General features: G+C 51.6%; 1 long non-coding RNA gene across 2 annotated transcripts in view; it reads left to right on the forward strand.

Annotated features, from left to right (window-relative positions):
- LOC142907857 (uncharacterized) overlaps window positions 1-23,123 on the forward strand; it is a 50,384-nt gene extending 27,261 nt beyond the window's left edge. For both annotated transcript variants that reach the window (XR_012931298.1, XR_012931299.1), the window contains 2 exons: window positions 20,012-20,091; window positions 23,008-23,123. This is a non-coding gene — a long non-coding RNA (uncharacterized LOC142907857). The remainder of the gene's footprint in view (window positions 1-20,011; window positions 20,092-23,007) is intronic.
- The last annotated feature ends 2,130 nt before the right edge of the window (window positions 23,124-25,253 follow it).

Below are 25,253 nucleotides of genomic sequence, written 5' to 3' on the forward strand. Positions count from 1 at the left end.
GTCTATGGGTCTCTATAAGTCTATATTGTGGTCTCTATGAGTCTCTGACTCTATGGGTCTCTTTGGGTCTCTATGGGTGCCTGTGGGTTTCTATGAGTCTCTATAGGTCTCTGTGGGTCTCTATGAATGTCTGAGTCTCTGTGGGTCTCTATGAGTCTCTGGGTCTCTATGGGTATATATGGGTGTCTATGGGTTTCTATGAGTCTCTATGGGTCTCTGTGGGTCTCTATGAGTGTCTGAGTCTCTGTGGGTCTCTATGAGTCTCGAGATCTCTGTGAGTCTCTGTGGATCTCTGGGTCTCTGAGACTCTTTGGGGGTCTATGGGTCTCTATAAGTCTATATTGTGGTCTCTATGAGTCTCTGACTCTCTATGGGTCTCTATGGGTGTCTATGGGTCTCTATGGTTCTCTTTGGGTCTCTATGAGTCTCTTCTTCTCTGTGGGTCTCTATGAGTCTCTGGGTCTCTATGGGTCTCTGTGGGTCTCTATGGGTCTCTGTGAGTCTCTATGAGTCTCTGAGTCTCTATGGGTCTCTACGGGTGTCTCTGGATCTCTATGAGTCTCTGAGTCTCTGTGGGGCTCTATGGGTGTCTATGGGTCTCTATGCGTCTCTATGGGTCTCTGAGTCTCTATGGGTCTCTATGGGTTTCTTTGAGTCTCTATGGGTCTCTGTGGGTCTCTATGAGTTTCTGAGTCTCTGTGGGTCTATGAGTCTCTATGCGTCTCTATGGGTCTCTGAGTCTCTATGGGTCTCTATGGGTTTCTATGAGTCTCTATGGGTCTCTGTGGGTCTCTATGAGTGTCTGAGTCTCTGTGGGTCTCTATGGGTCTCTATCAGTCTCTGGGTCTCTATGGGTCTCTATGGGTTTCTATGAGTCTCTATGGGTCTCTGTGGGTCTCTATGAGTGTCTGAGTCTCTGTGGGTCTCTATGAGTCTCGAGATCTCTGTGAGTCTCTGTGGATCTCTGGGTCTCTGAGACTCTTTGGGGGTCTATGGGTCTCTATAAGTCTATATTGTGGTCTCTATGAGTCTCTGACTCTCTATGGGTCTCTATGGTGTCTATGGGTCTCTATGGTTCTCTTTGGGTCTCTATGAGTCTCTTCTTCTCTGTGGGTCTCTATGAGTCTCTGGGTCTCTATGGGTCTCTGTGGGTCTCTATGGGTCTCTGTGAGTCTCTATGAGTCTCTGAGTCTCTATGGGTCTCTACGGGTGTCTCTGGATCTCTATGAGTCTCTATGAGTCTCTGAGTCTCTGTGGGGCTCTATGGGTGTCTATGGGTCTCTATGCGTCTCTATGGGTCTCTATGGGTTTCTTTGAGTCTCTATGGGTCTCTGTGGGTCTCTATGAGTTTCTGAGTCTCTGTGGGTCTATGAGTCTCTATGCGTCTCTATGGGTCTCCGAGTCTCTATGGGTCTCTATGGGTTTCTATGAGTCTCTATGGGTCTCTGTGGGTCTCTATGAGTGTCTGAGTCTCTGTGGGTCTCTATGGGTCTCTATGAGTCTCTGGGTCCCTGTGGGTCTCTATGAGTCTCTAGGTCTCTATGGGTATCTATGGGTGTCTATGCGTTTCTATGAGTCTCTATGGGTCTCTGTGGGTCTCTATGAGTGTCTGAGTCTCTGTGGGTCTCTATGAGTCTCGAGATCTCTGTGAGTCTCTGTGGATCTCTGGGTCTCTGAGACTCTTTGGGGGTCTATGGGTCTCTATAAGTCTATATTGTGGTCTCTATGAGTCTCTGACTCTCTATGGGTCTCTATGGGTGTCTATGGGTCTCTATGGTTCTCTTTGGGTCTCTATGAGTCTCTTCTTCTCTGTGGGTCTCTATGAGTCTCTGGGTCTCTATGGGTCTCTGTGGGTCTCTATGGGTCTCTGTGAGTCTCTATGAGTCTCTGAGTCTCTATGGGTCTCTACGGGTGTCTCTGGGTCTCTATGAGTTTCTATGAGTCTCTGAGTCTCTGTGGGGCTCTATGGGTGTCTATGGGTCTCTATGCGTCTCTATGGGTCTCTATGAGTTTCTGAGTCTCTGTGGGTCTATGAGTCTCTATGCGTCTCTATGGGTCTCCGAGTCTCTATGGGTCTCTATGGGTTTCTATGAGTCTCTATGGGTCTCTGTGGGTCTCTATGAGTGTCTGAGTCTCTGTGGGTCTCTATGGGTCTCTATGAGTCTCTGGGTCCCTGTGGGTCTCTATGAGTCTCTAGGTCTCTATGGGTATCTATGGGTGTCTATGCGTTTCTATGAGTCTCTATGAGTCTCTATGGGTCTCTGTGGGTCTCTATGAGTCTATGGATCTCTGTGGGTCTCTGGGTCTCTATGGGTCTCTATGGGTGTCTTTTGGTCTCTATGGGTCTCTATGAGTCTCTGAGTCTCTATGGGTCTCTATGGGTGTCTATGGGTCTCTATGGTTCTCTTTGGGTCTCTATGAGTCTCTTCTTCTCTGTGGGTCTCTATGAGTCTCTGGGTCTCTATGGGTCTCTGTGGGTCTCTATGGGTCTCTGTGAGTCTCTATGAGTCTCTGAGTCTCTATGGGTCTCTACGGGTGTCTCTGGATCTCTATGAGTCTCTGAGTCTCTGTGGGGCTCTATGGGTGTCTATGGGTCTCTATGCGTCTCTATGGGTCTCTGAGTCTCTATGGGTCTCTATGGGTTTCTTTGAGTCTCTATGGGTCTCTGTGGGTCTCTATGAGTTTCTGAGTCTCTGTGGGTCTATGAGTCTCTATGCGTCTCTATGGGTCTCTGAGTCTCTATGGGTCTCTATGGGTTTCTATGAGTCTCTATGGGTCTCTGTGGGTCTCTATGAGTGTCTGAGTCTCTGTGGGTCTCTATGGGTCTCTATCAGTCTCTGGGTCTCTATGGGTCTCTATGGGTTTCTATGAGTCTCTATGGGTCTCTGTGGGTCTCTATGAGTGTCTGAGTCTCTGTGGGTCTCTATGAGTCTCGAGATCTCTGTGAGTCTCTGTGGATCTCTGGGTCTCTGAGACTCTTTGGGGGTCTATGGGTCTCTATAAGTCTATATTGTGGTCTCTATGAGTCTCTGACTCTCTATGGGTCTCTATGGTGTCTATGGGTCTCTATGGTTCTCTTTGGGTCTCTATGAGTCTCTTCTTCTCTGTGGGTCTCTATGAGTCTCTGGGTCTCTATGGGTCTCTGTGGGTCTCTATGGGTCTCTGTGAGTCTCTATGAGTCTCTGAGTCTCTATGGGTCTCTACGGGTGTCTCTGGATCTCTATGAGTCTCTATGAGTCTCTGAGTCTCTGTGGGGCTCTATGGGTGTCTATGGGTCTCTATGCGTCTCTATGGGTCTCTATGGGTTTCTTTGAGTCTCTATGGGTCTCTGTGGGTCTCTATGAGTTTCTGAGTCTCTGTGGGTCTATGAGTCTCTATGCGTCTCTATGGGTCTCCGAGTCTCTATGGGTCTCTATGGGTTTCTATGAGTCTCTATGGGTCTCTGTGGGTCTCTATGAGTGTCTGAGTCTCTGTGGGTCTCTATGGGTCTCTATGAGTCTCTGGGTCCCTGTGGGTCTCTATGAGTCTCTAGGTCTCTATGGGTATCTATGGGTGTCTATGCGTTTCTATGAGTCTCTATGGGTCTCTGTGGGTCTCTATGAGTGTCTGAGTCTCTGTGGGTCTCTATGAGTCTCGAGATCTCTGTGAGTCTCTGTGGATCTCTGGGTCTCTGAGACTCTTTGGGGGTCTATGGGTCTCTATAAGTCTATATTGTGGTCTCTATGAGTCTCTGACTCTCTATGGGTCTCTATGGGTGTCTATGGGTCTCTATGGTTCTCTTTGGGTCTCTATGAGTCTCTTCTTCTCTGTGGGTCTCTATGAGTCTCTGGGTCTCTATGGGTCTCTGTGGGTCTCTATGGGTCTCTGTGAGTCTCTATGAGTCTCTGAGTCTCTATGGGTCTCTACGGGTGTCTCTGGGTCTCTATGAGTTTCTATGAGTCTCTGAGTCTCTGTGGGGCTCTATGGGTGTCTATGGGTCTCTATGCGTCTCTATGGGTCTCTATGAGTTTCTGAGTCTCTGTGGGTCTATGAGTCTCTATGCGTCTCTATGGGTCTCCGAGTCTCTATGGGTCTCTATGGGTTTCTATGAGTCTCTATGGGTCTCTGTGGGTCTCTATGAGTGTCTGAGTCTCTGTGGGTCTCTATGGGTCTCTATGAGTCTCTGGGTCCCTGTGGGTCTCTATGAGTCTCTAGGTCTCTATGGGTATCTATGGGTGTCTATGCGTTTCTATGAGTCTCTATGAGTCTCTATGGGTCTCTGTGGGTCTCTATGAGTCTATGGATCTCTGTGGGTCTCTGGGTCTCTATGGGTCTCTATGGGTGTCTTTTGGTCTCTATGGGTCTCTATGAGTCTCTGCTTCTCTGTGGGTCTCTATGAGTCTCTATGAGTCTCTGGGTCTCAATGAATCTGAGTCTCTATGGGTCTCTATGGGTCTCTATGAGTCTCTGGGTCTCTGAGTCTCTATGAGTCTCTGGGTCTCTATGGGTCTCTATGGGTGTCTATGGGTCTGTATGGGTCTCTGTGGATCTCTATGAGTCTGTGGGTCTCTGGGTCTCTGTGAGTGTCTGAGTCTCTGTGAGTCTCTATGGGTGTCTATGGGTCTCTATGGGTCTCTATGAGTCTGTGAGTCTCTATGAGTCTCTATGGGTGTCTATGGGTCTGTATGGGTGTCTGTGGGTTTCTATGAGTCTTTATGGGTCTCTGTGGGTCTCTATGAGTGTCTGAGTCTCTGTGTGTCTCTATGGGTCTCTATGAGTCTCTATGGGTCTCTGAGTCTCTATGGGTCTCTATGGGTTTCTATGAGTCTCTATGGGTCTCTGTGGGTCTCTATGAGTGTCTGGTCTCTGTGGGTCTCTATGGGTCTCTAAGAGTTTCTGGGTCTCTGTGGGTCTCTATTAGTCTCTGGGTCTCTATGGGTATCTATGGGTGTCTATGCGTTTCTATGGGTCTCTATGGGTCTCTGTGGGTCTCTATGAGTCTCTGGGTCTCTATGAGTCTCTGGGTCTCTATGAGTCTCTATGAATTTCTATGAGTCTCTGGGTCTCTGAGGCTCTATGGGTCTCTATGAGTCTCTGGGTGTCTATGAGTCTCTATGAGCCTCTATGGGTCTCTGTGGGTCTCTATGAGTCTCTCTGAGTCTGTGAGTCTCTATGGGTGTCTATGGGTCTCTGTAGCTGTGAGCAGCACCACCATAGCTGCCTGGAGTGGAGGCTGCTATGGGTCACGTGGGCCAGGGTGGTGGTGGTGGTGGGGGAGACAAAGGCGGCTGTGACGATGCTGCAGCTGATCAGCCCCGGGGGGGGGGGGGGGGGGTTAGCGGCGCGTGGTGGGAGTCGTGGGACCGCCCCGAGGCCATTCGGCACTTCCACCTGGGGACGCGTCTCGCGCACGGCAGCAGCAGCAGCTGTAGCTGTGTGTGTCGGGGTGTGTGTGTCTGTGTGTCGGTGTGTGTGTGTCGGTGTGTGTGTGTCGGTGTGTGTGTGTCGGTGTGTGTGTGTCGGTGTGTGTGTGTCGGTGTGTGTGTGTCGGTGTGTGTGTGTGTCAGTGTGGGTGTGTGTCGGTGTGTGTGTGTGTCGGTGTGTGTGTGTGTCGGTGTGTGTGTTAGTGTGTGTGTGTGTGTGTCGGTGTGTGTGTGTCGGTGTGTGTGTGTCGGTGTGTGTGTGTGTCAGTGTGGGTGTGTGTCAGTGTGTGTCTCAGTGTGTGTGTGTCGGTGTGTGTGTGTGTCGACACTTCACGTGGCCTCAGGGTGCACATAGCCTGGCACAAGCGTCGTGGTGACGTTACCGCCACTTAGTGGTGAATGGCGGTTGTTGTTGTTGTTGTGTGTGTGTGTCGGTGTTACATATTTCAGTCGTAGTTTAGTGGTAATTAATTGAAGGTGGAGGGGTTACCAGCCCCTCGCACCCGTCCAGAGCCCCCGTTTAGCCCCTGTGGTGGTCACAGACGCCATGAGGGGAGGAGCCAATCGAAATTGGACCTCCCCCCACAGCATTGTCCACGACAGAGTTGCCCGTCCGGCACCGCGAGGAGGTAGGGGGTTGTTTTGCCGGACCACTGGATGGGTTCTGCAGGATTGGAAGGATGCCCTGGTGGTCCCCCTTTTTAAGAAGGGGGACCGCACAGACTGTAACAACTACAGGGGCATTTCACTCCTCAGTGTGCCGGGAAAGGTCCTGGCAAGGATTATTCAGCATCGCCTGGCCAGGCACGCTGAGGAGAGGCTTGTGGAGCCCCAATGCGGTTTCAGGAAAGGGCGGTCCTGCACAGATGCCATATTTTCTGTCCGTCTGCTACAGCAGAGGTGGAGGGAATTCCAAAAAGACCTACATCTCTGCTTTATTGACCTGGTCAAGGCCTATGATACCATCGGTAGGCCTGGGCTCTGGGTTGTTCTTCGTGCTTTTGGGGTACCTGACCCTCTGCTCACAATCATTAAGGACCTTCATGATGGTGAGCAGGCCCGGGTAAAACTACGTGGCCGGGAGTCAGAGCCATTCCCTGTACACCTTGAGGTGCCACAGGGATGTCCTCTGACTCCCACATTATTTAACATCTATTTTGACCACATAGTTCGTGAAGCCTTCAATAGCTGTACCGGGGGAATCTCCATATGGTACAGATATAATGGGAGGCTGATCGATGCCCGGGTGCGGTCAAGGGATGGCTCCCTATTGCTCAATCACGTTATGTATGCTGATGATTTGGTAATAGCTGCTCATTCAGAGGAGGAGTTGGAGACACTGCTGCTGAGACTGGAGCGTGCCACTAAGAGGTGGGGCCTTACCATCAGCCCCACTAAAACTAAGCACCTGCCTGGGTATTTTGTACCATCGGATACTACACCCCCACAACTCCCAATCGGTGATGGGGCAGTTGTGGAGCGAGTGGAGAGTTTCCCATACCTGGGCAGTGTGCTTATGACCGGCTCCAGTTTAACAGCAGAGGTCTCACTCCGAATCAGTCGAGCGGCAATATCTTTTCATTGGTTGCGTAACGCTGTGTGGAAGCTACCTGGTCTGTCGCTCCGCACTAAGCTTCAGGTCTTCTCGGCCACGGTCATTCCCTCCCTTCTCTACGCTTGCGAAACGTGGACCCCCCTAATGGAACATCTTCGCCTGTTAGAAACATTTAGGCTGGCCTGCCTACGATCCATCCTGGGTTTATCCAGACTGGATTGCGTGAGGAGCTCACAAATCCTTGAAAGATCTGGGCAAGGTCCCATCGGTGAGCTCCTCCGGCAGGCAAGGCTGCGATGGCTGGGTCATGTAGCCCGCATGCCCAGCCACCGCATTCCGAAACAGCTTTTGTTCGGCTGGATCGAGGGGGCTAAACAGGCGCGGCACGGGCTAGAGAAGAGATGGAGTGACGTGGTACAGGAGGACGTGGAGCTGAGTGGACTTGCCGATGACCGGTACCAGCGGTGTCAAGATCGGCCTCTGTGGAGGAGGCTCATGAAGGATGCTACTGGGCAGTTGGAGGCAGTCGCCCTCCAACAACAACGGGGGGCGGAGGAGCGACGCTCACAACAACGAGCGGAGCGCCGGGTGGCTAAAGCACAGCAGGTTGGCACAGTAGGGGGCACAGGTGGTGCATCAGCCAGTCATCTCAGTCAGTCGACCCGTGGCACCTGGGTCTGCCCCGTGACCTCCTGCCAGCGGGCGTTCGACACTTCACGTGGCCTCAGGGTGCACATAGCCTGGCACAAGCGTCGTGGTGACGTCACCGCCACTTAGTGGCGAATGGCGGTTGTTGTTGTTGTCAAACGAAATGCTGAGGGAGGGTGGCATTTGTGCACAGACTGCCCTATATGACATCAATACAACAGTCTGGACCACTGGACGGGTTCCGCAGGATTGGATTGGATGCCCTGGTGGTCCCCCTCTTTAAGAAGGGGGACCGCACAGACTGCAACAACTACAGGGGCATCTCACTCCTCAGTGTGCCGGGAAAGGGCGGTCCTGCACAGATGCCATATTTTCTGTCCGTCTGCTACAGCAGAGGGGTAGGGAATTCCAGCAAGACCTACATCTCTGCTTTATTGACCTGGTCAAGGCCCATGATACCATCAGTAGGCCTTGGCTCTGGGTTGTTCTTCGTGCTTTTGGAGTCCCTGACCCCCTGCTCACGATCATTAAGGACCTTCATGACGGTGAGCGGGCCCGGGTAAAACTACGTGGCCGTGAGTCAGAGCCATTCTCTGTACACCTTGGGGTGCGACAGGGATGTCCTCTGACTCCCACATTATTTAACATCTATATTGACCACGTAGTTCGTGATGCCTTCAATAGCTGTACCAGGGGAATCTCCATTTGGTACAGATATAATGGGAGGCTGATCGATGCCCGGGTGCAGTCAAGGGATGGCTCCCTATTGCTCAACCACGTTATGTATGCTGATGATTTGGTAATAGCTGCTCAGTCAGAGGAGGAGTTGGAGACGCTGCTGCTGAGACTGGAGTGTGCCACTAAGAGATGGGGCCTTACCATCAGCCTCACCAAAACTAAGCACCTGCCTGGGTATTTTGTACCATCGGACACTACACCCCCACAACTCCCAATCGGTGATGGGGCAGTTGTGGAGAGAGTGGAGAGTTTCCCATACCTGGGCAGTGTGCTTATGACCGGCTCCAGTTTAACAGCAGAGGTCTCACTCCGAATCAGTCGAGCGGCAATATCTTTTCATTGGTTGCGTAACGCTGTGTGGAAGCTACCTGGTCTGTCGCTCCGCACTAAGCTTCAGGTCTTCTCGGCCACGGTCATTCCCTCCCTTCTCTACGCTTGCGAAACGTGGACCCCCCTAATGGAACATCTTCGCCTGTTAGAAACATTTAGGCTGGCCTGCCTACGATCCATCCTGGGTTTATCCAGACTGGATTGCGTGAGGAGCTCACAAATCCTTGAAAGATCTGGGCAAGGTCCCATCGGTGAGCTCCTCCGGCAGGCAAGGCTGCGATGGCTGGGTCATGTAGCCCGCATGCCCAGCCACCGCATTCCGAAACAGCTTTTGTTCGGCTGGATCGAGGGGGCTAAACAGGCGCGGCACGGGCTAGAGAAGAGATGGAGTGACGTGGTACAGGAGGACGTGGAGCTGAGTGGACTTGCCGATGACTGGTACCAGCGGTGTCAAGATCGGCCTCTGTGGAGGAGGCTCGTGAAGGACGCTACTGGGCAGTTGGAGGCAGTCGCCCTCCAACAACAACGGAGGGCGGAGGAGCGACGCTCACAACAACGAGCGGAGCGCCGGGTGGCTAAAGCACAGCAGGTTTGCACAGTAGGGGGCACAGGTGGTGCATCAGCCAGTCATCTCAGTCAGTCGACCCGTGGCACCTGGGTCTGCCCCGTGACCTCCTGCCAGCGGGCGTTCGACAATTCACGTGGCCTCAGGGTGCACATAGCCTGGCACAAGCGTCGTGGTGACGTCACCGCCACTTAGTGGCGAATGGCGGTTGTTGTTGTTGTCAAACGAAATGCTGAGGGTGGGTGGCATTTGTGCACAGACTGCCCTATATGACATCAATACAACAGTCTGGACCACTGGACGGGTTCCGCAGGATTGGATTGGATGCCCTGGTGGTCCCCCTCTTTAAGAAGGGGGACCGCACAGACTGCAACAACTACAGGGGCATCTCACTCCTCAGTGTGCCGGGAAAGGGCGGTCCTGCACAGATGCCATATTTTCTGTCCGTCTGCTACAGCAGAGGGGTAGGGAATTCCAGCAAGACCTACATCTCTGCTTTATTGACCTGGTCAAGGCCCATGATACCATCAGTAGGCCTTGGCTCTGGGTTGTTCTTCGTGCTTTTGGAGTCCCTGACCCCCTGCTCACGATCATTAAGGACCTTCATGACGGTGAGCGGGCCCGGGTAAAACTACGTGGCCGTGAGTCAGAGCCATTCTCTGTACACCTTGGGGTGCGACAGGGATGTCCTCTGGCTCCCACATTATTTAACATCTATATTGACCACATAGTTTGTGAAGCCTTCAATAGCTGTACCGGGGGAATCTCCATTTGGTACAGATATAATGGGAGGCTGATCGATGCCCGGGTGCAGTCAAGGGATGGCTCCCTATTGCTCAACCACGTTATGTATGCTGATGATTTGGTAATAGCTGCTCATTCAGAGGAGGAGTTGGAGACGCTGCTGCTGAGACTGGAGTGTGCCACTAAGAGATGGGGCCTTACCATCAGCCTCACCAAAACTAAGCACCTGCCTGGGTATTTTGTAGCATCGGACACTCCACCCCCACAACTCCCAATCGGTGATGGGGCAGTTGTGGAGCAAGTGGAGAGTTTCCCATACCTGGGCAGTGTGCTTATGACCGGCTCCAGTTTAACAGCAGAGGTCTCACTCCGAATCAGTCGAGCGGCAATATCTTTTCATCGGTTGCGTAACTCTGTGTGGAAGCTACCTGGTCTGTCGTTCCGCACTAAGCTTCAGGTCTTCTCGGCCACGGTCATTCCCTCCCTTCTCTACGCTTGCGAAACGTGGACCCCCCTAATGGAACATCTTCGCCGGTTAGAAACATTTAGGCTGGCCTGCCTACGATCCATCCTGGGTTTAACCAGGCTGGATTGTGTGAGGAGCTCACAAATCCTTGAAAGATCTGGGCAAGGTCCCATCGGTGAGCTCCTCCGGCAGGTAAGGCTGCGTTGGCTGGGTCATGTAGCCCGCATGCCCAGCCACCGCATGCCGAAACAGCTTTTGTTCGGCCGGATCGAGGGGGCTAAACGGGCGTGGCACGGGCTAGAGAAGAGATGGAGTGACGTGGTACAGGAGAACGTGGAGCTGAGTGGACTTGCCGATGACTGGTACCAGCGGTGTCAAGATCGGCCTCTGTGGAGGAGGCTCGTGAAGGACGCTACTGGGCAGTTGGAGGCAGTCGCCCTCCAACAACAACGGAGGGCGGAGGAGCGACGCTCACAACAACGAGCGGAGCGCCGGGTGGCTAAAGCACAGCAGGTTTGCACAGTAGGGGGCACAGGTGGTGCATCAGCCAGTCATCTCAGTCAGTCGACCCGTGGCACCTGGGTCTGCCCCGTGACCTCCTGCCCGCGGGCGTTCGACACTTCACGTGGCCTCAGGGTGCACATAGCCTGGCACAAGCGTCGTGGTGACGTCACCGCCACTTAGTGGTGAATGGCGGTTGTTGTTCTGTGCGTCAGCGTGTGTGTATGTCAGTGTGTGTGCATCAGTGTATGTGTGTGTGCCAGTGTGTGTGTGTCAGTGCTTGTTTGTCAGTGTGTGTCAGTATGTGCGTGAGTGGGTGTGAGGAGCGGTGGGTGTAGTGGTTAGCGCTACGCTGTGCTCTGAACTTGGCGACCCGAGTTCGATTCCTGCTCACGGCCAACACCACCACCAGTGACTCAGCCTCAACTGAGTGCTGTCTGGTGTAGCTGTGGTGTGTCGTGAACATCGCCAGCACTGGGGGAGAGACAAAGGCGGCCGGGCGTGGTGCTGGTAGCCACCCACCCCCCTCGTGTGCCGTGCCGGCCTTCAATAGGTGTTCGCTAACAGCGCTTGCCCCTACAGTCTGTTAAGGCTACACGGGGGATCTTTGTCTTTGTGTAGGTATGTGAGCGTCAGTGTTTGTGTGTGTCAGTGAGTGTGGGAGTGAGTGTGTGTCTGTGTGTGTGCGATTCCTGCACAATTGGTCAATGCATGAGTGAGTTGGTGAATGGGTGAGTAGGTGAGTGGGTGGGTGAGTTGGTGAATGCGTGGGTAGGTGAGCGAGTGGGTGAGTGAGTTGGTGAATGCATGGGTAGGTGAGTGGGTGGCTGATTGAATGGGTGGATGGGTGAATGAGTTGGTGAATTGATGAATGCGTGGGTAGGTGAGTGAGTGGCTGAGTGAGTGGGTGGATAGGTGAATGAGTTGGTGAATTGATGAATGGGTGGGTAGGTGAGTGAGTGGCTGAGTGAGTGGGTGGATACGTGAATGAGTTGGTGAATTGATGAATGGGTGGGTAGGTGAGTGAGTGGGTTAATGGGTGGGTAGGTGAATGAGTGGATAGGTGAATGGGTGAGTGGGTGGGTAGGTAGGTGAGTAGGTGGGTGAGTGAGTGGGTGGGTGAGTGAGTGTGTGGGTGATTGAGTGGATGGGTGAGTGAGTGGGTTTGTGGGTGGAAGAGTGAGTGGGTGGAAGGATGGGCGAGTGGGTGGAAGGATGAGTGGTTGGATGGGTGAGTGGGTGGAAGGAGTGGGTGGAAGGGTGAGTGAGTGGGTGGGTGAGTGGGTGAGTTTTTGGTGAGTGGGTGGGTGAACTGGTGACTAGGTGAATGACATCAGCACTGTGCGTGTCGCTACAGGAAGAAGTTGGCCATCGTGGCGTCATCTGCCCTGATGTTTGTTTGACACGACACTGGGTGGGTGGAGTGGGTGGGTGGTTGGCTGAAAGAGTGGGTGAGTGAGTGGGTGAGTGAGTGAGTGAGTGGGTGAGTGAGTGAGTGGGTGAGTGAGTGAGTGGTTGAGTGGGTGAGTGAGTGATTGAGTGGGTGACTGAGTGGGTGGGTGAGTGAGTGAGTGGTTGAGTGGGTGAGTGAGTGATTGAGTGGGTGACTGAGTGGGTGGGTGAGTGAGTGGGTGGGTGAGTGAGTGGGTGGTTGAGTGGGTGAGTGAGTGATTGAGTGGGTGAGTGAGTGAGTGAGTGGGTGAGTGAGTGGGTGGGTGGGTGGGTGAGTGAGTGGCTGAGTGAGTGGGTGGGTGGGTGAGTGAGTGGGTGGGTGAGTGAGTGAGTGAATGAGTGAGTGAGTGGGTGAGTGAGTGAATGAGTGTGTGAGTGAGTGGGTGGGTGAGTGAGTGAGTGGCTGAGTGAGTGGGTGGGTGAGTGAGTGGGTGGGTGAGTGAGTGAGTGAATGAATGAGTGAGTGGGTGAGTGAGTGAATGAGTGGGTGAGTGAGTGGGTGAGTGAATGAGTGGGTGAGTGAGTGAATGAGTGGGTGAGTGGGTGGGTGATTGGGTGAGTGATTTACGTAATGCGTGGACCCTCCAGGTGTGGAATTTCTAACAGAGCCATCAACCCCCTCCTCTGGGCTGTATTTGACGGGAACACGTGGGGGGAGGGTGTTAGTGGGAGTGTGGGTGGGTGAGTGGGTTAGTGAGTCGGTGAGCGAGTGGGTGGGTGAGTGAGTAGGTGAGTGAGTGAATGAGTGGGTGGGTGAGTGAGTAGGTGAGTGAGTGAATGAGTAGGTGAGTGAGTGGCTGAGTGAGTGAGTGGGTGAGTGAGTGAGTGGGTGGGTGAGTGAGTGGGTGGGTGAGTGGGTTAGTGAGTGGGTGAGCGAGTGGGTGGGTGAGTTGCTGAGCGAATCGGTGGGTTGGTTAGTGAGTGGGTGGGTGAGTGAGTGAATGAGTAGGTGAGTGAGTGGCTGAGTGAGTGAGTGGGTGAGTGAGTGAGTGGGTGGGTGAGTGGGTTAGTGAGTGGGTGAGCGAGTGGGTGGGTGAGTTGCTGAGCGAATGGGTGGGTTGGTTAGTGAGTGGGTGGGTGAGTGGGTGGGTGAGTGAGTGAATGAGTGGGTGAGTGAATAGGTGAGTGAGTGAGTGGGTGAGTGAGTGAATGAGTGGGTGAGTAATTGGGTGAGTGAGTGAGTGGGTGAGTGAGTGGGTGGATGGGTGAGTGGGTGAGCGAGTGGGTGTGTGAGTTGGTGAGTGAATGGGTGGGTGGGTTAGTGAGTCGGTGGGTGAGTTAGTGGGTGGTGAGTGAGTGGGTGAGTGAGTGGATGGGTGGGTGAGTGAGTGGGTGAGTGAGTTGGTGGGTGAGTGAGTTGGTGGGTGAGTGAGTGGTTGGGTGAGTTAGTGGGTGGGTGGGTTGGTGAGTGAATGGGTGGGTGGGTTAGTGAGTGGGTGGGTGAGTGAGTGGGTGGGTGAGTGAGGGGGTGGGTGAGTGGTTGAGTGAGTGGATGGGTGGGTGGTTGAGTGAGTGAATGGGTGGGTGAGTTAGTGGGTGGGTGAGTGAGTGAGTGAGTGGTTGAGTGAGTGGATGGGTGGGTCAGTGAGTGGGTGGGTGGGTGAGTGAGTGAGTGGGTGGGTGAGTGAGTGGGTGAGCGAGTGGGTGAGCGAGTGGGTGAGCGTGTGAGTGAGTTGGTGAGTGAGTGAGTGGGTGAGTGAGTGGGTGAGTGAGTGACTGTGTGGGTGGGTGAGTGAGTGGGTAGGTGAGTGAGTGAATGGGTGGGTGAGTTAGTGGGTGGGTGTGTGAGTGACTGTGTAGGTGGGTGAGTGAGTGAGTAGGTGAGCGAGTGGGTGAGCGAGTGGGTGAGCGTGTGAGTGAGTTGGTGAGTGAGTGAGTGGGTGAGTGAGTGAGTGGGTGAGTGAGTGACTGTGTGGGTGGGTGAGTGAGTGGGTAGGTGAGTGAGTGAATGGGTGGGTGAGTTAGTGGGTGGGTGTGTGAGTGACTGTGTAGGTGGGTGAGTGAGTGAGTAGGTGGGTGAGTGGGTGAGTGAGTGAGTGAGTCAGTGAGTGAGTGAGTGGGTGAGTGAGTGGGTGAGTGAGTTGGTGAGTGAGTGGGTGAGTGAGTGAGTGGGTGAGTGAGTGGGTGAGTGAGCGAGTGGGTTTGTGGGTGAGTGAGGGGGTGGGTGAGTGGTTGAGTGAGTGGATGGGTGGTTGAGTGAGTGGGTGAGTGAGTGAATTGGTGGGTGAGTTAGTGAGTGAGTGGTTGAGTGAGTGGATGGGTGGGTGAGTGAGTGGGTGGGTGAGTGAGTGAGTGGGTGGGTGGGTGAGTGAGTGGGTGGGCGGGTGAGTGAGTGAGTGGGTGAGTGAGTGAGTGGGTGAGCAAGTGGGTGAGCGAGTTTGTGAGTGAGTGGGTGGGTGAGTGAGTGACTGTGTGGGTGGGTGAGTGAGTGAGTGGGTGGGTGAGTTAGTGGGTGGGTGAGTGGATGGGTGGGTGGTTGAGTGGGTGAGTGAGTGAATTGGTGGGTGAGTTAGTGAGTGAGTGGTTGAGTGAGTGGATGGGTGGGTGAGTGGGTGGGTGAGTGAGTTGGTGGGTGAGTGAGTGAGTGGGTGAGTGAGTGGGTGGGCGGGTGAGTGGGTGAGTGAGTGGGTGAGTGAGTTCGTGAGTGGGTGAGTGAGTGAGTGGGTGAGTGGGTGAGCGAGTGAGTGAGTGAGTGGGTGAGTGAGTGAGTGAGTGGGTGAGTGAGTGAGTGAGTGGGTGAGTGAGTGAGTGAGTGGGTGAGTGAGTGAGTGAGTGGGTGAGTGAGTGAGTGGGTGAGTGATTGGGTAAGTGGGTGACTGAGGGAGTGGGTGAGTGAGTGAGTGGGTGGGTGAGTGAGTGAGTGGGTGAGTGATTGAGTGGGTGAGTGAGTGAGTTAGTGGGTGAGTGAGTGGGTGAGTGAGTTGGTGAGTGAGTGGGTGAGTGAGTGGGTGAGTGAGTGGGTCAGTGAGTGAGTGGGTGGGTGGGTGAGTGAGTGAGTGAGTGGGTGAGTGAGTTGGTGAGTGAGTGGGTGAGTGAGTGAGTGAGTCAGTGGGTGAGTGAGTGGGTGAGTGAGTGAGTGGGTGAGTGAGTGAGTGGGTGAGTGATTGGGTAAGTGGGTGACTGAGGGAGTGGGTGAGTGAGTGAGTGGGTGGGTGAGTGAGTGAGTGGGTGAGTGATTGAGTGGGTGAGTGAGTGAGTTAGTGGGTGAGTGAGTGGGTGAGTGAGTTGGTGAGTGAGTGGGTGAGTGAGTGGGTGAGTGAGTGGGTCAGTGAGTGAGTGGGTGGGTGGGTGAGTGAGTGAGTGAGTGGGTGAGTGAGTTGGTGAGTGAGTGGGTGAGTGAGTGGGTGAGTGAGTGAGTGAGTCAGTGGGTGAGTGAGTGGGTGAGTGAGTGAGTGGGTGAGTGAGTGAGTGGGTGAGTGATTGGGTAAGTGGTGTATGAGGGAGTGGGTGGGTGAGTGAGTGAGTGGGTGAGTGATTGAGTGGGTGAGTGAGTGAGTTAGTGGGTGAGTGAGTGAGTTAGTGAATGTAGAGAGTGGTGGCGCTGTGGTTAGCGCTATGCTGCGCTACGTAACTGGCGACCAGAGTTCGATTCACGCTCACGGCCAACACCACCAGTGACGATTATGGTGATATTGGTGATTCTGTTGATGTTGGTGATGTTGATGGTGATGTTCCTAATGCTGGTGATGTTGATGTTGGTGATGGTGATGTTGATGATGTTGATGATGTTGATGGTGTTGATGTTGATGGTGGTGATGTTGATGGTGGTGATGTTGATGTTGATGGTGTTGATGTTGGTGATGTTGATGTTGGTGATGTTGATGATGATGTTCCTGATGCTGGTGATGTTGATTCTGGTGATGTTGATGTTGGTGATGTTGATGATGTTGATGGTGTTGATGTTGATGGTGGTGATGTTGATGGTGGTGATGTTGATGTTGGTGATGTTGATGGTGGTGATGTTGATGGTGGTGATGTTGATGGTGGTGATGTTAGTGATGTTTATGGCAGTGATGTTGATGGTGGTGATGTTGATGGTGGTGATGTTGATGGTGGTGATGTTAGTGATGTTGATGGTGGTGATGTTGATGGTGGTGATGTTATTGATGTTGATGGTGTTGATGTCGGTGATGTTGATGTTGGTGATGATGTTGATGGTGGTGATGTTAGTGATGTTGATGGTGGTGATGTTGGTGATGTTGATGGTGGTGTTGTTGATGTTGGTGATGATGTTGATGGTGTTGATGGTGTTGATGGTGGTGTTGTTGATGTTGGTGATGTTGTTGATGTTGGTGATGTTGTTGATGTTGATGGTGTTGATGATGGTGTTGATGTTGGTGATGTTGATGATGGTGATGATGTTGATGGTGTTGATGGTGATGTTGGTGGTGGTGGTGTTGATGTTGGTGGTGATGTTGTTGATGATGTTGGTGGTGGTGTTGATGTTGGTGGTGATGTTGATGGTGGTGATGTTGTTGATGTTGTTGATGTTGTTGATGGTGGTGATGTTGTTGATGTTGTTGATGGTGGTGATGTTGTTGATGTTGATGTTGTTGATGATGTTGATGTTGTTGATGTTGTTGATGATGTTGATGTTGTTGATGTTGTTGATGTTGGTGGTGTTGATGTTGTTGATGTTGTTGGTGATGTTGTTGATGTTGATGTTGTTGATGTTGTTGATGTTGTTGTTGATGTTGTTGATGTTGTTGGTGTTGATGTTGTTGATGATGTTGATGTTGTTGATGTTGTTGATGTTGGTGGTGTTGATGTTGTTGATGTTGTTGGTGATGTTGTTGTTGATGTTGATGTTGTTGATGTTGTTGTTGATGTTGTTGATGTTGTTGGTGTTGATGTTGTTGGTGGTGATGTTGATGGTGGTGATGTTAGTGATGTTGATGGTGGTGATGTTGATGGTGGTGATGTTATTGATGTTGATGGTGTTGATGTCGGTGATGTTGATGTTGGTGATGATGTTGATGGTGGTGATGTTAGTGATGTTGATGGTGGTGATGTTGGTGATGTTGATGGTGGTGTTGTTGATGTTGGTGATGATGTTGATGGTGTTGATGGTGTTGATGGTGGTGTTGTTGATGTTGGTGATGTTGTTGATGTTGGTGATGTTGTTGATGTTGATGGTGTTGATGATGGTGTTGATGTTGGTGATGTTGATGATGGTGATGATGTTGATGGTGTTGATGGTGATGTTGGTGGTGGTGGTGTTGATGTTGGTGGTGATGTTGTTGATGATGTTGGTGGTGGTGTTGATGTTGGTGGTGATGTTGATGGTGGTGATGTTGTTGATGTTGTTGATGTTGTTGATGGTGGTGATGTTGTTGATGTTGTTGATGGTGGTGATGTTGTTGATGTTGATGTTGTTGATGATGTTGATGTTGTTGATGATGTTGATGTTGTTGATGTTGTTGATGTTGGTGGTGTTGATGTTGTTGATGTTGTTGGTGATGTTGTTGATGTTGATGTTGTTGATGTTGTTGATGTTGTTGTTGATGTTGTTGATGTTGTTGGTGTTGATGTTGTTGATGATGTTGATGTTGTTGATGTTGTTGATGTTGGTGGTGTTGATGTTGTTGATGTTGTTGGTGATGTTGTTGTTGATGTTGATGTTGTTGATGTTGTTGTTGATGTTGTTGATGTTGTTGGTGTTGATGTTGTTGGTGGTGATGTTGTTGTTGATGTTGTTGATGTTGATGTTGGTGTTGATGTCGTTGTTGTTGATGTTGATGTTGTTGTTGTTGTTGATGTTGTTGATGTTGATGATGTTGATGATGTTGTTGATGTGTTGTTGGATGTTGTTGTTGGATGTTGTTGTTGTTGGATGTTGTTGTTGGTTGTTGATGTTGTTGGTTGTTGATGTTGTTGATGTTGAGTTGTGATGTTGTTGTTGATGTTGTTGATGTTGTTGGTGGTGATGTTGTTGATGTTGTTGTTGATGTTGTGAATGTTGTTGATGTGTGGTTGTTGATGTTGTTGGTGGTGATGTTGTTGATGTTGTTGTTGATGTTGTTGATGTTGTTGATGTTGTTGTTGATGTTGTTGATGTTGTTGTTGATGTTGTTGATGTTGTTGATGTTGTTGTTGATGTTGTTGTTGTTGATGTTGTTGATGTTGATGGTGTGATGTTAGTGATGTTGATGGTTGTGATGTTGGTGATGTTGATGGTGGTGTTGTTGATGTTGTTGATGTTGTTGTTGTTGATGTTGTTGATGTTGATGGTGTGATGTTAGTGATGTTGATGGTTGTGATGTTGGTGATGTTGATGGTGGTGTTGTTGATGTTGTTGATGTTGTTGTTGATGTTGATGATGTTGATGATGTTGTTGATGTTGTTGATGTTGTTGATGTTGATGTTGTTGATGTTGTTGATGTTGATGTTGTTGGTGGTGATGTTGTTGATGTTGTTGTTGATGTTGTTGATGTTGATGTTGTTGATGTTGTTGATGTTGTTGATGTTGATGATGTTGATGATGTTGTTGATGTTGTTGTTGTTGATGTTGATGTTGTTGATGTTGATGTTGTTGTTGTTGATGTTGTGAATGTTGTTGTTGATGTTGTTGGTGGTGATGTTGTTGATGTTGTTGTTGATGTTGTTGATGTTGTTGATGTTGTTGTTGTTGATGTTGTTGATGTTGTTGTTGATGTTGTTGATGTTGTTGATGTTGTTGTTGTTGATGTTGTTGTTGTTGTTGATGTTGATGGTGTGATGTTAGTGATGTTGATTGTTGTGATGTTGGTGATGTTGATGGTGGTGTTGTTGATGTTGTTGATGTTGTTGTTGTTGTTGATGTTGTTGATGTTGTTGTTGATGTTGATGATGTTGATGATGTTGTTGATGTTGTTGATGTTGATGATGTTGTTGATGTTGTTGATGTTGTTGATGTTGATGTTGTTGATGTTGTTGATGTTGTTGTTGTTGATGTTGTTTGATGTTGTTGATGTTGTTGGTGGTGATGTTGTTGATGTTGTTGTTGATGTTGTTGATGTTGTTGATGTTGTTGATGTTGATGTTGTTGGTGGTGATGTTGTTGATGTTTTTGTTGATGTTGTGAATGTTGTTGATGTTGTTGTTGATGTTGTTGGTGGTGTGTTGTTGATGATGTTGTTGATGTTGTTGTTGTTGTTGATGTTGTTGTTGATGTGGTTGATGTTGTTGATGTTGTTGTTGTTGATGTTGTTGTTGTTGTTGTTGATGTTGTTGATGTTGATGGTGTGATGTTAGTGATGTTGATGGTTGTGATGTTGGTGATGTTGATGGTGGTGTTGTTGATGTTGTTGATGTTGTTGATGTTGATGGTGTGATGTTAGTGATGTTGATGGTTGTGATGTTGGTGATGTTGATGGTTGGTGTTGTTGATGTTGTTGATGTTGTTGTTGATGTTGATGATGTTGATGATGTTGATGATGTTGTTGATGTTGTTGATGTTGTGATGTTGATGATGTTGTTGATGTTGTTGATGTTGTTGTTGTTGATGTTGTTGATGTTGTTGTTGTTGTTGTTGTTGATGTTGTGAATGTTGTTGATGTTGTTGATGTTGTTGTTGATGTTGTTGATGTTGTTGGTGGTGATGTTGATGTTGTTGTTGTTGATGTCTTCAGAGATCGATGGCAGCCGCCCTGCCAAGTGGCCTGGGCCCAGCTCCCTCGGATCGCGACGCCTCCTGCCTCGACCTCACGCGGTGAGTGGTGGTGGTGGTGAGTGGTGGTGAGTGGTGGTGGTGAGTGGTGAGTGGTGGTGGTGAGTGGTGAGTGGTGGTGGTGGTGGTGGTGAGTGGTGGTGGTGAGTGGTGGTGAATGGTGGTGGTGAGTGGTGGTGGTGGTGAGTGGTGGTGGTGAGTGGTGGTGAGTGGTGAGTGAGTGAGTGGTGGTGAATGGTGGTGGTGAGTGAGTGATGGTGGTGGTGAGTTGGTGGTGGTGAGTGGTGGTGGTGTGAGTGGTGGTGAGTGGTGGTGGTGAGTGAGTGGTGGTGAGTGGTGGTGAGTGGTGGTGAGTGGTGAGTGGTGGTGGTGAGTGGTGGTGAGTGGTGAGTGGTGGTGGTGAGTGGTGGTGAGTGGTGAGTGAGTGGGTGGTGGTGAGTGGTGGTGGTGAGTGGTGGTGGTGAGTGAGTGTGTGTGGGTGAGTGGGTGGGTGAGTGGGTGGGTGAGTGGGTGGGTGGGTGTGTGAGTGAGTGGTGGTGGTGAGTGAGTGGTGGTGAGTGGTGGTGGTGGTGAGTGAGTGAGTGGTGGTGAGTGTGGTGGTGAGTGGTGGTGAGTGGTGAGTGAGTGAGTGAGTGGTGGTGGTGAGTGGTGGTGGTGAGTGGTGGTGAGTGGTGGTGGTGAGTGGTGGTGGTGAGTGGTGGTGGTGGTGAGTGAGTGGTGAGTGGTGGTGAGTGGTGGTGGTGAGTGGTGGTGAGTGGTGGTGGTGAGTGTGTGAGTGAGTGGGTGGGTGGGTGATTGAGTGAGTGAGTGGTGGTGGTGAGTGGTGGTGAGTGGTGGTGGTGAGTGGTGGTGAGTGGTGGTGGTGAGTGGTGGTGGTGGTGGTGAGTGGTGGTGGTGAGTGAGTGGTGAGTGGTGGTGAGTGGTGGTGGTGAGTGGTGGTGAGTGGTGGTGGTGAGTGTGTGAGTGAGTGGGTGGGTGGGTGAGTGAGTGAGTGAGTGGTGAGTGAGTGAGTGGTGGTGAGTGGTGGTGGTGAGTGAGTGGGTGAGTGGTGAGTGAGTGAGTGGTGAGTGAGTGAGTGAGTGGTGGTGGTGAGTGGTGGTGGTGGTGAGTGAGTGTGGTGAGTGAGTAGGTGAGTGGTGGTGGTGGTGAGTGAGTGGTGAGTGGTGGTGGTGAGTGGTGGTGGTGAGTGGTGAGTGGTGGTGAGTGGTGGTGGTGAGTGAGTGAGTGGTGGGTGGGTGAGTGGGTGAGTGAGTGGTGGTGGTGGTGGTGAGTGGTGGTGGTGGTGAGTGGTGGTGGTGAGTGGTGGTGGTGGTGAGTGGTGGTGGTGAGTGGTGGTGAGTGGTGGTGGTGAGTGAGTGGTGGTGAGTGGTGGTGAGTGGTGGTGAGTGGTGAGTGAGTGAGTGGTGGTGAATGGTGGTGGTGAGTGAGTGAGTGAGTGGTGGTGGTGAGTGAGTGGGTGGTGGTGAGTGGTGGTGAGTGGTAAGTGGTGGTGAGTGGTGGTGGTGAGTGGTAGTGAGTGGTGGTGGTGGTGAGTGGGTGAGTGGTGGTGGTGAGTGAGTGGGTGAGTGGGTGGGTGAGTGGGTGAGTGAGTGAGTGGGTGGGTGGGTGGGTGAGTGAGTGAGTGGTGAGTGAGTGAGTGAGTGGTTGTGAGTGGTGGTGAGTGAGTGGGTGTGGTGAGTGAGTGAGTGAGTGGTGGGTGTGGTGGGTGAGTGAGTGGGTGAGTGGTGAGTGAGTGGGTGATTGGGTGGTGAGTGAGTGGGTGGGTGAGTGGTGAGTGAGTGGTGAGTGAGTGGTGAGTGAGTGAGTGGTGAGTGAGTGGTGAGTGAGTGAGTGGGTGAGTGAGTGAGTGAGTGGTGAGTGGTGGTGAGTGGTGGGTGTGAGTGAGTAGGTGAGTGGTGAGTGTGGTGGTGAGTGAGTGGTGAGTGGTGGTGAGTGAGTGTGAGTGGTGGTGAGTGGTGTGTGAGTGGTGGTGGTGGTGAGTGGGTGAGTGAGTGGTGGGTGGGTGAGTGGGGTGAGTGAGTGGGTGAGTGAGTGGGTGGGTGGGTGGGTGAGTGAGTGGGTGAGTGGTGAGTGAGTGGTGAGTGGTGGTGAGTGAGTGAGTGAGTGGTGAGTGAGTGGTGAGTCAGTGGTGAGTGAGTGGTGAGTGGGTGGTGAGTGAGTGAGTGGTGAGTGGGTGGTGAGTGAGTGGTGAGTGAGTGAGTGGGTGGTGAGTGAGTGGTGAGTGAGTGGTGAGTGAGTGAGTGGTGAGTGAGTGGTGAGTGAGTGGTGAGTGAGTGAGTGGTGAGTGAGTGGTGAGTGAGTGGTGAGTGAGTGAGTGGTGAGTGAGTGAGTGGTGAGTGAGTGGTGAGTGAGTGGTGAGTGAGTGAGTGGTGAGTGAGTGGTGAGTGAGTGAGTGGTGAGTGAGTGGTGAGTGAGTGAGTGGTGAGTGAGTGGTGAGTGGGTGAGTGGTGAGTGGTGGTGAGTGGTGGTGAGTGGTGAGTGAGTGGTGAGTGAGTGGTGAGTGAGTGGTGAGTGAGTGTCCTGTGTGGTGAGTGGGTGGTGAGTGAGTGAGTGGTGAGTGAGTGGTGAGTGGTGAGTGAGTGTCTGTGTGTTGAGTGGGGGGGTGGTGAGTGAGTGGTGAGTGAGTGAGTGGTGAGTGAGTGGTGAGTGAGTGAGTGGTGAGTGAGTGAGTGGTGAGTGAGTGGTGAGTGAGTGGTGAGTGAGTGAGTGGTGAGTGAGTGAGTGGTGAGTGAGTGGTGAGTGAGTGGTGAGTGAGTGAGTGGTGAGTGAGTGGTGAGTGAGTGGTGAGTGAGTGAGTGTGGTGAGTGAGTGGTGAGTGAGTGAGTGGTGAGTGAGTGGTGAGTGAGTGGTGAGTGTCTCTGTGTGGTGAGTGAGTGGTGAGTGAGTGGTGAGTGAGTGGTGAGTGTGAGTGGTGAGTGAGTGGTGAGTGAGTGGTGAGTTTCTCTGTGTGGTGAGCAGCGAGGTTCCTGTCCGGAGCTCCGAGTCTGCTCCCTGCGACCTTCCCTCCCTGTCATGGCTGACATCCGTCAATGTCCAGCAGAGCTCCAACTCACCCCTGGTGGCCACCACCCAGCAAGCTGGTACCAACACCACCAACACAACAACCAACACCACCAACACAACAACAACCACAACCAACACTACCAACACCACCAACAACCACAACAACACAACAACCACTAACACACAACCACCAACACCACCAACACCACCCAACACCACAACCACAACAACCAACACCACCACCACAACAACAACCACAACCACCACTACCAACACCACCACCACCACCACAACCAACCACCAACCACCACACCAACCCACACCACCACACAACACACCACCACCACACACTACCAACACCACCAACACAACACCACCACACAACCACTCACCAACACCACCACAACACAACACCACCCACCACACCACCACCACCAACACACACACAACACCACCCACCAACACCACCAACACAACAACCACTAACACCACTACCAACAACACCAACACAACCAACACCACCACACACACCAACACAACAACAACCACAACACACCACCACCACACAACACCACACCAACACCACCACACACACCACACAACAACACCACACCACACCACACCACCACACCAACACCACCAACACCAACCACAACCACTACACATCACCACACACACCACACACAACACCACCAACCACACACCACTACCACCACAACACACACCAACACCACCACACCACAACACCACAACCATCACTACCATCACCAACACCACCACCAACACAACACAACCAACCAACCATCACCAACACCAACACCACCAAACACCACAACCACTAACACCACTACCATCACCAACACCACCAACCCACAACAACAACCACAACCACTAACACCACTACCCACCAACCACCACCACCACACCACCAACACCACAACCACTACAACCACTACCATCACCAACACCACCACCACAACAACCAACACCACCACCACAACAACCACTAACACCACTACCATCACCAACACCACCAACACAACAACAACAACTACAACCACTAACACCACTACCATCACCACCACCACAACAACCACAACCACAACACCACTACCAACACCACCACCACCAACACACAACACCACTAACACCACTACCACCACCACCACCACCACCACTACCAGCACCAACACCACCACCACAACAACAACCACTAACACCACTACCAACACCACCACCACCACCACCACTACCCTCACCAACACCACACCACAACAACCACAACCACTAACACCACTACCTTCACCAACACCACCAACACCACAACAACCACAACCACTAACACCACTACCATCACCAACACCAACACCACAACAACCACAACCATCACTACCAACACCACCACCACAACAACAACCTCAACCACTAACACCACTACCATCACCAACACCACCAACACAACAACCACTAACACCACTACCATCACCAACACCACCAACACAACAACCACAACCACTAACACCACTACCATCACCAACACCACCAACACAACAACCACAACCACTACCATCACCAACACCACCAACACCACAACAACCACTAACACCACTACCATCACCAACACCACCAACACAACAACCACAACCACTAACACCACTACCACCACAACCACCACCACAACCACCACCACTTCCATCATCACCACTACCACAACCACCACCACAACCACCACCACCACTACCACCACTACCACAACTACCACCATCACTACCACCACCACCACCACAACCACCTCACCACAACCGCCACTACCACAACCATCACCACTACCACAACCACCACTACTACTACCTCTACCACCACAACCACCTCCATTGCTGTTGTTGTGGTGATTGTTGTTGTGGTGGTGCTAGTTGTTGTTGCGGTGGTAGTGATTGTTGTGGTTGTTGTGGTGGTGGTGGTCATTGTTGTTGTGGTGGTGGTGGTAGTCATTGTTGTTGTTGTTGTGGTGGTGGTAGTCATTGTTGTTGTGGTGGTGGTGGTAGTCATTGTTGTTGTGGTTGTTGTTGTGGTGGTAGTCATTGTTGTTGTTGTTGTTGTGGTGGTGGTAGTCATTGTTGTTGTGGTGGTGGTAGTCATTGTTGTTGTGGTGGTGGTAGTGATTGTTATTGTTGGTTGTGGTGGTGGTAGTCATTGTTGAT

The sequence above is a fragment of the Petromyzon marinus genome, chromosome 84 (assembly GCF_048934315.1).
Source record: "Petromyzon marinus isolate PM22_M1 ecotype Great Lakes invasive population chromosome 84, UKy_Petmar_22M1.pri1.0, whole genome shotgun sequence".
Lineage (NCBI taxonomy): Eukaryota > Metazoa > Chordata > Hyperoartia > Petromyzontiformes > Petromyzontidae > Petromyzon > Petromyzon marinus.